Source organism: Microtus ochrogaster, unplaced genomic scaffold (assembly GCF_000317375.1).
Source record: "Microtus ochrogaster isolate Prairie Vole_2 unplaced genomic scaffold, MicOch1.0 UNK11, whole genome shotgun sequence".
Classification (NCBI taxonomy): Eukaryota; Metazoa; Chordata; class Mammalia; order Rodentia; family Cricetidae; genus Microtus; species Microtus ochrogaster.
The window spans coordinates 2,886,522-2,896,939 of NW_004949109.1; the positions used below are offsets into that span (position 1 = coordinate 2,886,522).

At 44.0% G+C, this 10,418-nt stretch overlaps 1 protein-coding gene across 1 annotated transcript in view; it reads right to left on the minus strand.

Moving 5' to 3' along the window:
• Positions 1-10,418, minus strand: part of Mast4 (microtubule associated serine/threonine kinase family member 4) — a 611,732-nt gene that overhangs the window by 523,433 nt on the left and 77,881 nt on the right. The gene's annotated exons all lie outside the window — the stretch shown is intronic.

Consider the following 10,418-nt stretch of genomic DNA (forward strand, 5'->3'; position numbering starts at 1 on the left):
CCACGGCTTCCAGCTAGTCACTCCGTAGTCGGTAGCTTCTGCCACTACCTATACTTCTACCTCCAGATACCTGCCTACATTCATAGACAGCTGCCACATCTGGCTCTCCAGGGGAACAACTCTTTGTTCTATCAGCCCTAGCACAGCAAGTTTACAGGCGCACTTGTACCTTGGCCACTCTGTCACAACCAGCAATTGTGAGTGTGACCAAATTAATGATTATTTTACATGCCATCTGAGCTACACAGAGTGGAATGGGGCAGGAGCTTCTCTTGTGATGGCCATTTTGTCTCCACTGGTGTATATGATGACCATTAGCATTTCAGGAGATTGGCTCTTAACTCTGTGTTTTCAGTCAGCTGAAGGGATTGAAACGTTAAAAGAATTTTCACGCACAGTGTTGCTAAGTGGCTATCTCTTTATCCATTTCACAGAGGGGTCTCAATGTTCGAGCATCAGAACAAGATGTAATATTTATATTCTATTAAGTTCCAGCCTGTTAAATTGAGCTCTTTGTTTCATCTCCCAGGGATATAGTTGGATCCTAATTCTCTTCATCTCTTTTAGTTTATCTTCAAAAGCAGATTTGATGAGCCCTCCTTGATGTTTTCAGCCAGTTCATTAAGGGGCCAATTTTCCTCCCTTGAGAGGCCTAAAGGTATCAGTATCTGACTTCAATCAGTTATGACTTGTACATGAGACTTGTGGGTCTTTCTACCATTAAAAATAATCATTTTTATAGCATCCCTTAACTGAGTACAAGTTTCAACTGGTAGGAATGGCTATAGTTCACTATGCCATCTTCCTTAGGACCATTGCAATGGCCATCTATCATTCCTTACCAACTGCCCAGTGTTTGAGTGTCCTTCCTATTCCTGGGGCTTCTGTCCATGAGATAGATCTTATGGGGACTGGAGATCTTCACCTTAGGGAAGAAAGAAGGAAGCCAAATATATACATGGCCTTCCCAAGGCCAGGCAGCTTGAGCATGGAGAGCTTCAGTAAACAGTCATGTCTATCAAGGCCTCTGGGTTTAGAAAGAAGGCCACTGGTAACTTGGCATGCATACATGTTACTGACTCGCAGAGTCAAAACAAGCAAACAGCAGTGCATGCCCAGACTGACTCCATTCCCTGAGGATGGGCTGGCTTCTTTTAAGCTCCATAGCTTCTCTGAGAGCCTGTGACCAGCTCTGTGAAGTTCTAGACAAAACATCCAGCATCCATGTCATAATACCCAGAGAGCTTCTGCTTTTGACAATCAAGGACTCTGATAACAGAGTCACAACTGACTTGGTTTAGAAGTCAGCCCAGAGTCCTTATCACCAGAGCAGAATCCGTATCTCGGCCGTTTTTGAAATCGAGACATGACTAATGCTTGCTCTCCAGTTCCCAAGGACTGCTGGCTGCAAGTTTAGCAATTCCAGCCATGGGTTTTCTCAGGACACTGGGACACAATCCATCCAAAACAAAGACTCTGAACTCTGAGACCAAAGGTGCATTCATGGGATCCTTTCACTGGCCTTACATTTCTAAGCCCTCTTGCCAAGGTTTCCCTACCTTCTTCCCACTCAGCTTGTCACCCTTGGTCTTTAGCAAAAACAGACAAGGCAAATCCCAAACAGAATGTTCTCTTCTCCACAAACTGTAGATACTCCAAGAAGGAGCCTTGTATTCCCAGGCTTGTTCCTCCCAGTGAGTAAGCAGGTTTTTTCCACGGGATCCCAGACACACAACAACCCAAGTAGGTACAAAGGAGAACAGTGACTTTCTCAAGAGTTTCCACCTCCCCTCCCGCAACAAAACTTAATCATTACACTTTGGTCTAGTGTAAGTCCATACAATGTTTAATTCCCACGCCATCCTGCCCAAGATTAGATTCTCAAAATTCCCAAGCAGTGCTTTTATTATTTTTTTAGGAAAACCTCAGAGTCTATGACTCAAGGAATGGCCACACTGGCACGTTTTAATTCTCACATTATAGTTCAAAAACCTTCTTAGCGGGGATCAACTTAAACTGACACACTTGACTTCCCATTTCAAACATCGTATGTGCTGTGCAATGGTAGAAACATACTAGATGATTTTTTTAATGTGTACTCATAAAAATGCAAGATGTAATATTCTACAGATGACCACTTGCTTGTGCTAATAAAAGATGAATACAAAAGCTATGCAATAATTCAAATAAAAGCAATATGAAATATAGAACATGATGTATAAATAACATTCAAACAACACTGCGCAGAGGCCCATTCGAATAAAAGATGCACATTAAAGTAACTGCCCATGGGAAATGGAGGGCAAATAAAAATCAACTGCAGGATAAGAGGGGAAGGAAGGGGACACCATTTAATAAACCCTTCAACTCACAAAGCAAAGGCAATATTCCCTGCCATTAGTACTCTGGGGAAGATTTTACTTGGAAGCGAGAAAGGCTGTGCATGGACACATTTGATTAGGGCAAGTCGCACACACCAAAACTCACGTACACGTGTGAAAGTCAATCGCTTTTTATTTCATGTTCTCGTTTGCTGAATATGATTTGGACTCGAAACAAACCAGATATTACATACCACGCACGATGTGTTTAAATTAAACAAAACCCAGACATTTGAAACGATGGGAGAGAATCAGAGTAACTGTACACATTTTGGTCAGTTTGCAACTGTGCTAGAAAAGGGATGGATTGAAGTTTGCCAAGGTAAGATATTTGACGAGGTGTTTTTATAAACCCAAGGGCACTTTTTCCCAATCTTCATTACATAAATACCTTAAAGAGTTGAATGTTCTTAACACGATTAAGGTTTTATGGAACACACATTCTTAAAACAATTGGTAAATCAGTTAGCTTCGTTTTCAGAATTAAATTAAGGAAAAAATTAACTTGGACGTATGTTCTCTGCTGGATGGAGCTCAGCTTAACTTCTCATAGTTCTCTCTCAGCTACGAACGTTATAAGAATTGTTTTATAATGTTAAAATGTTATAATATAATTCTGTGATGTGTCAGAGGTTAACCCTTCAAAAACAAAGAGGCTAAGATCTTACTTCTACAGCAAACAAACCAGTATTTTATAGACACAGTGAACACCTACAAAAAAGCCGTTTACACCCCTTCTTCCTTCTCCCACACACATACATTGCCTCTCTGGCAGGGGAAGTAAACATGGGACCCGGGTCTGACCAATGAAATGCTCAGGAAAGTTACTACTTGAGTCTTAGGGAATTTTTTTTTTAAATAAGAACAGATTTAGCTGACAAGGGACCCTCTGCCTTCATCCCTCCTCTGCCTTGCAATTGGAACACAGAGGAAGGGGCTGGAAGTGCAGCAGGGAGATAAACCTGTGAGCAAAGTTGGTGGGAAGGAGAAACAAAGACTCCTCTGAGAAACATCACCAGCCCAAGACACCTACTTCAAGATTTCTTGTTAAGGGCAACAGGTAAATTCCTTACAGTTAATGCCATTATTGTTGGAGTTTAGCTGAATACATTTCTACTGAATAGAACAGCAATTGAAAATACAAAAGCTATGCAGTGATGTAAAGAACATTTCGAGCACCAAGCAATGGTATTTACTATGGTAACAAATTTATGAAAATTCATCTGCTCAAAGATTAAACAGCGACACACAGAGTAAAAGAAGTTGCATCAAGGGTGTAGACCTGTGTGTGCGAACAGTGAAAAAAAATTCTTTGCAGATCAGCGTATTTTTAAGTGAAAGGGAACACTATTGATTGATGCTTCAAGAAGGAATGGAAACCATCCTAGCCAAGCCACAGTGTAAGGACCATCCCAGCCAAGCTACAGTACAAGGGCCATCCCAGGCAAACTACAGTACAAGGGCCATCCCAGGCAAGCCACAGTGTAAGGACCATCCCAGCCAAGCTACAGCGTAAGGACCATCCCAGGCAAGCTACAGTACAAAGGCCATCCCAGGCAAACTACAGTACAAGGGCCATCCCAGGCAAACTACAGTGTAAGGACCATCCCAGGCAAACTACAGTACAAGGACCATCCCAGACAAGCTACAGTGTAAGGACCATCCCATGCAAGCTGTAGTATATAAGAGTGGTGTTTTCATCTGCTAAAAAGCTTTCAAGTGCCATTTTTATCTCACAGACTTAATTACAAAATAGCAAAAAGTAAAACTTTCCTTCCTCTCATTAACCGTGTAACATCAGCTCTTGCCCTTCTTTGGGATATGCCCTGCTCTAGTTTACGAGGGAGTTAGTACAACCGAGCCATGAGACATGCAGCTGGACCCCTCCATGAAGCGAAGATCTCTTCCTAATAGATACCTATATGCCACCGACTAAATCTAGCTTTTTAGAGAAATTCTCCAGACAAAATTGCCATGCAGACTAACATATTTTTATCTGAAACATGAGAATACAGTTAGCATAATGACTTTTTAAATGGCTTTCAAAATCCTGCTTTATAAGAAACTATGGAGCAAATGATCTACCCATGAGAAAAGTAAATTAAAGATTAGATTGAAGAAATTGCAGGAAATTATCCTGAATATGACAAATAACATTTGAATAATGTTTCCTAAAGCTCAGAGCCAGGCATGACCAAAAGAACAAAGAGCTATGACTAGCCCAAAATATCAGAACCTCCAAGGGTCATTTCTGCTCAACCTTGGAACATTTATTCCTTTATTTCCTGTTAAATAGGATGAGGATACACGAGACTGCCATGCTCTATAATAGACTCACGGAGTACAGAAGGTTAATTATCACACCTTCCCTGGGACTCACCCCAGTTCTGCAGAGCACACCACCAAATCTTCAACAATGGCATTAGGAATCCCTGGCCAGCCCCTCAGCAACTTGGCTTCCCAGACTCATAGCTCATCCCCTTGCCCACTCCCTCAATGCTGAATACACACCCAAGCTCACATCTGGAAGATCAACCCTGTCCCAGTTTCTCTGGGAACACTCCGCTTTCCTCATTCAAGGCTCAACTCAAATGTCACCTTTTCAAGGCCGAATCAAGTGACCCAAGTCAAAAGCCCAATTTCTCCCTCTGTGCCTTCCACTGTTCTCTCTCTCATCCTAGAACTACTTCCCCATGTCCATAGGTCCCCAGAAGATTCATCTTCCCTGGGGCAGGACCAAAGAGTTGCATTGCAAAGATCCACTCCAGCAGAGGCTCTGGATTTGCGCTCTTCTCACCTTTCCAGATGCTGGTCAGCCTCCACTCTGTTCTGTTCACCCCACCCTCCATCTGCTGAGTCCCGGCGAGCTTGCACACACACAACACTGCACCACTCGTGTTGTAGAGCACCCCCACCAGATCCCCTCCCACAGCCACCATCCCCGGCTCTGATCATCTCCCAAACAGCCCTAGGCACGCCTTAACCATGAAGCCGTCTTATTCAGCTTTTCCGTCACTGTTTAAAAAAATGCTGAGGACAATCATTTTGTCTCAGTTTTCTAGAGAACAGTCCAGGAGCAACTGGCTCCATTTGTTTGGGGCTTGTGGTAGGCAACATGTCCCGAAAGGGAGCACCTCGCAGAATAAAACCACTCAGTCCATGGCCAGTGGGAAGCAGAAGTGAAGAAGGGGCCAGGGCTCCATAATCTCCCAACGACCTAAAGCCTTCTTGGATGAGTTGTCAGGTAGCCACCCAGCCAGACTCTCTGAGAAGGCAGGAGGGCAGCTCCTGTCTCTTCAAGACTCACTTCCCTGACATCAGTGTGAGACATCACAGATGCTGTGTGTCTCAGGCCGTTCAGTGGTCTGTCTCCAGAGGAATCATCACACACATACAAGCCTGAGGGGTTAGAACAAGGAAAATGCATTGTGTATGCTGTCTTCACTGTTAATAAACTCCTCCTTCTTTGAATTCTGGACATTTCCCGATGGCTGTTAGAGTGAGTGAGTGAGTGAGTGAGTGAGTGAGTGAGTGAGTGAGTGAGTGAGTGAGTGAGTGGCAGATGTGTGTTTTGGGTGTGTCTATGTAGGTGTGTCTGTTTGTGACGGGTGTCGCTTTGTTTTCCCCCTGGATTCCTCCACTCCAGCCTGGATGCTCTGCTAAGTTCCACTGTTCCCAGTTTCCCAGCGATGTGTAACCAGAGTCAGTGTTCCTTCAGATTCTCTGCACCGCCTTTCATTATGAAACGATCTATATGTGGAGAGATGGCTCAGCAGTTAAGAGCAGTTACTGCTCTTGCAAAGAACTGGGTCCCATTCCCAGAGCCCACATGGTAGCTCACAGCCATCTATACCTCCAATTCTAGAGGACCTGGTGCTCTCCTCTGACCTCTGAGGACACCACGCTTGTCCATGGTGCACATATATATATATGCAGACAAATGCTCATGCCCATAAAATAAAATTTAAAGATAAAAGTGTATTTTACAAACAGATAGTCTTCCACAGACAGCAAATCTGATGTCCTGTGTGTTCCCTTAAGAAAAATATAAAAGTCACATTGCAAACATTTTAATATTTACCCAGTACCATACACTATGTTAAGTGTTTGGCATGAGTTAGCATTTAGACTTCATTGCACCTGGGTATGAGTGCTGTTAGGGTACATAATTAACCCAGAACAAGATCCTGCCCGGCCAAGGTTCTCTGATCCTGAAGCACACCCTTTAGCACAGCGGCTCTCCACAGCCCTCCGGTCCTTTCCTCCACGAGCACTGAATTCCACACCTGTCTTACATGCCCACATTCACAGGAGGGCTCCTCACACCAGGTAAACCTCTCTGGACACTGCCACACAGTCAAACCCAGAGGTGAGACTCTGACATGACTCTACATCCCATCAAGCTGACAGTGAGAACCGATCGCCACGGGCACAATTATCACCCCAGGCAGGAAAGCCCTGCTCCGAGCCCTTTCTAAAAAGGCACAAAGAGACGCTGGGAGATGGGGTTCCACACAGCTTGAAAACACGCTTCAAGCAAAGAAGACTGAATGGTGTCAGCTGGCAATTAAGCAGAGGAAATAGGAACACTCAAGAAGTTTGCAAGTGAGTTTTTCTCAAAGAAAAATTCTGTTCAAAACTCCACTAAAAATTAGACGTAACTACTACATGAAGTTTCCTGATCATGGATATTTTTTGCCTATGTGAAGAAGACCAGGCCAAATGTGGGATTTCTAACTCTACTTCCTTATTTACAATTCCTTAAATCACAAAATTGATTGCAACCTGTGGTCTGGTTTGTGGTGCAGAGCCATGGGCCAAGTCTCTGGTCCCATGGGGTCACTTCCTCCTTGACATTCCAGGAGAAGACTTCCCTTGATATTTGGCAAACAGGAAAAGATTCAATAAAATATGCAATATAATATTCAAAGCATGAGCTATAAAGTAAATCACCAATTGTGATGGAATCTTTTTTCAAAACTCACCTCACTGTTGACAATGGATGGAAAATTTAATTCATGATGAATAAGTGAAAAGAATTTACATCTTCAGGACATTGACAGCAAATACAATTGTCATTTACTGGAGGGGGGGGAGTCACTATTCTTAATAACGGCAGGTTCATTCCAAAAACCGAGGTATGGAGGAAAGTGATCAATGAAGTCACTGGCAGTGCTCAGAGTGAGGTATGAGCTGAGCAACAAGGGAGGAAGGAGGAGCTAAACCAAGCTCAGAATTTATAGTTGGGGGTCAAGGAGTCACTTTAGATACTACCGCAAAACCAGGCGGTAGTGGTGCATGCCTTTAATCCCAGCACTTGGGCAGCAGAGGCAGGCAGATCTCTGTGAGTCTGAGGCCAGTCTGGTCTCCAAGAGCTAGTTCCAGGACAGGCTCGATAGCTACAGTGAAACCCTGTCTCAAAAACAAACAAACAAACAACAAAATTAGGTACTACCATGAAGCGTTTGGGGGCTGGTAGGGGCCACAAAAGATGAGCGACAATGAGAAGACAGGGCCGACATTAACAGATAACCAAAGATCATCACACAGTTCAAATTACACTGGATCTCATGAGAAAAACAAAACAAAAGCAGACCCCTCATGGAGCCAGATGCCATGTAATCCCTTACAGTCCTTCCAGGTCTGGGGGTGGGGGTTGGCTCCAGGATCCCCCCCCCCCGGGAAAGCGAATGCACTGATGTTGAAGTCTTTTATATAAATTAGGGATGCATTTGCATAGAACATAACACTGCCCTCCTAGCTAGTTATACTGATCATGCGTGCACACAGCCCCACGCCAATCCTCACTCTCGATTCTGTAATCCTTGATTAGCAAGATTCACTCATCCGGCCCTTTGGCCTGCTATACAAAAAACATTTTCTATGCTCAATCCTGCATTTCCTGTAACCCTGAATATAGTGCAGTAAATGCCGTGTAAACAGTGCTTATACAGGATTACTCAAGGAATGACAAGGGAAGAACTAGGCTGTTCAGGACGGACAGGAGGCTTTCAAGTTTTGTTCAGTGTGTAATCAGGTAAGTCTAACCGCACGTAGCCCATTGCTGTGGAGGGCCAACGTCTTCCCCAGTGAAGCAATGAATGAGTCTTGAAGGCTAAGTCATCTGAGAACGAGGCATGAATCAAAGACATGCTCACATCATCCCTTCACCTTGTATCATGCCTTAAGCACGGGACGGGGCACGGTATACACAACCCGCTTCCAAACTAGCTCCTTTTTCTGAATAAAACGGGTGCTCTGAATATAAGCTAAGCAAAAGCAGACAGGCCAGACAAACCTCCCTGGTCCTCACTCTTTCACGACCCTGGAACATACCCTTCCTTCTCGGAAGCCCAAAACAAGGCTCTGGCCTTTGCCCTCTAACTCTGCTGCTTGACAGCTGGATACACACAACCACATTGCTGCTCTGATCCTACACATGGCCTCCTTCCCACAAGTCCTGGCGAGCTACCCTGTTATGCGTGTCCCTACAACCCAAGGCTTATGTTACACGAGCCTTTGCGGTGCTCCATTATAAATATCCATTTAGTCACAGCCCCTTCACCAGCCATGTCAAAAGTTTATTCTGAAATTTCATTTCCATGTTGTAGTTGTCAACATGGACAACTCATTTCTCAGCCCTGTTAATTTATGGAGAAATACTATTGAAAATTATAAAGTCCCAGCCACATGAGTTATAAGGGCTTTTGCGTCAATCTGCAGGCTTGTAAATTTTATGGAAAAACAGCAGCCCTTGAAAAGAAGAGACACTAAAGTGGTTTCATGTTTATTTCTATTAGATGAGACACTCCAGCCAATTTCTCCACTAAATTAGCTTTCCTTGCCATACCGCAGCCAACGTGATAACAACGGCCCCAAAGGCTATACATCTTAAGTCATAAGAAAATGAAATGTGCAGGAGGGAAGATTCCATTTTGGTTTTGGCATACCGCACAATTCATTTGGTGTGATTTGTGCAATTTCTCCCACACTGGAGTTTCCAGCGTCTCATACAGCAAAGTGTAGATGATCAGATACGACATTTTAGAAGGAGTGGCACACTTCTTCCTGCTGTCCAGGGCTATGCATACATAAGAACCATCACACACACTTCAGAGTCATCCAGAATAAAAGTGCGGCCAAGTTTGGAAGACTACGGTCAAACGACATTTGTAAACACAGTCTTGGCAACCGCAGGACAAGCTCAGAGATTCTGGCAAACACGAGGTGAGATGACTGAGGTCATCACCTTCTCGGACCACGGTGACCTCAACGACAAACTGGAACTGTCATGTTGCTAATAGTCTAGGGACCTGACCTTAGGAAAATTAAGAGAATTTCATGCAGTAGAAGTCCAGGACTAATATTTAAATTCCTAATGGGAATCTAACACACAATGTAAACATAACTCTTCTACCAGAGAGAGTGGGAAAAAACTTTTACAGAATATTTTCTTTGTGTGAGGTGCTATGCTAGGAACATGTGCTGGTTCCCTATTTCTTTAAAATGTTTTTAAAGATTCGATTTGTGTATTTTATGTGTGTGAGTGTTTTACCTGCCTGCAGGGTTACTTGCCTGATGCCTGTGGAGGTCAGGAGAAGGTGTCGGATCCCCCAGGATTGGAGTTGAGAGTGGACATGTGGGTGCTGGGAATATAGCAGGGTCCTCTGCAAGAACAACAAGGGCTCTCAACCTTGAGCCTCTTCTCCAGCTCCAGTGTTTCTTATAGGTCAGACATGAAAGGTCCCCGTTTACCCACCCAAGAGCTAAGAAATGGATTAGAGTAGGTACTGCTCTTGGAGGGGCCAAGTTCTGTCTTCAGCACCCACATCTTGTAGCTCACAACTGCCGGCAACTCAGCTACAGGAGACCTGACGCCCTCATCTGGTCTCCATAGATACTACACTCACATGCACATATTCCCACACAGATACACACAGATTCATTCTCATTCTCTCTCTCTCTCTCTCTCTCTCTCTCTCTCTCTCTCTCTCTCACTCTCACACACACACACACACACACACACACAAAGCCTCA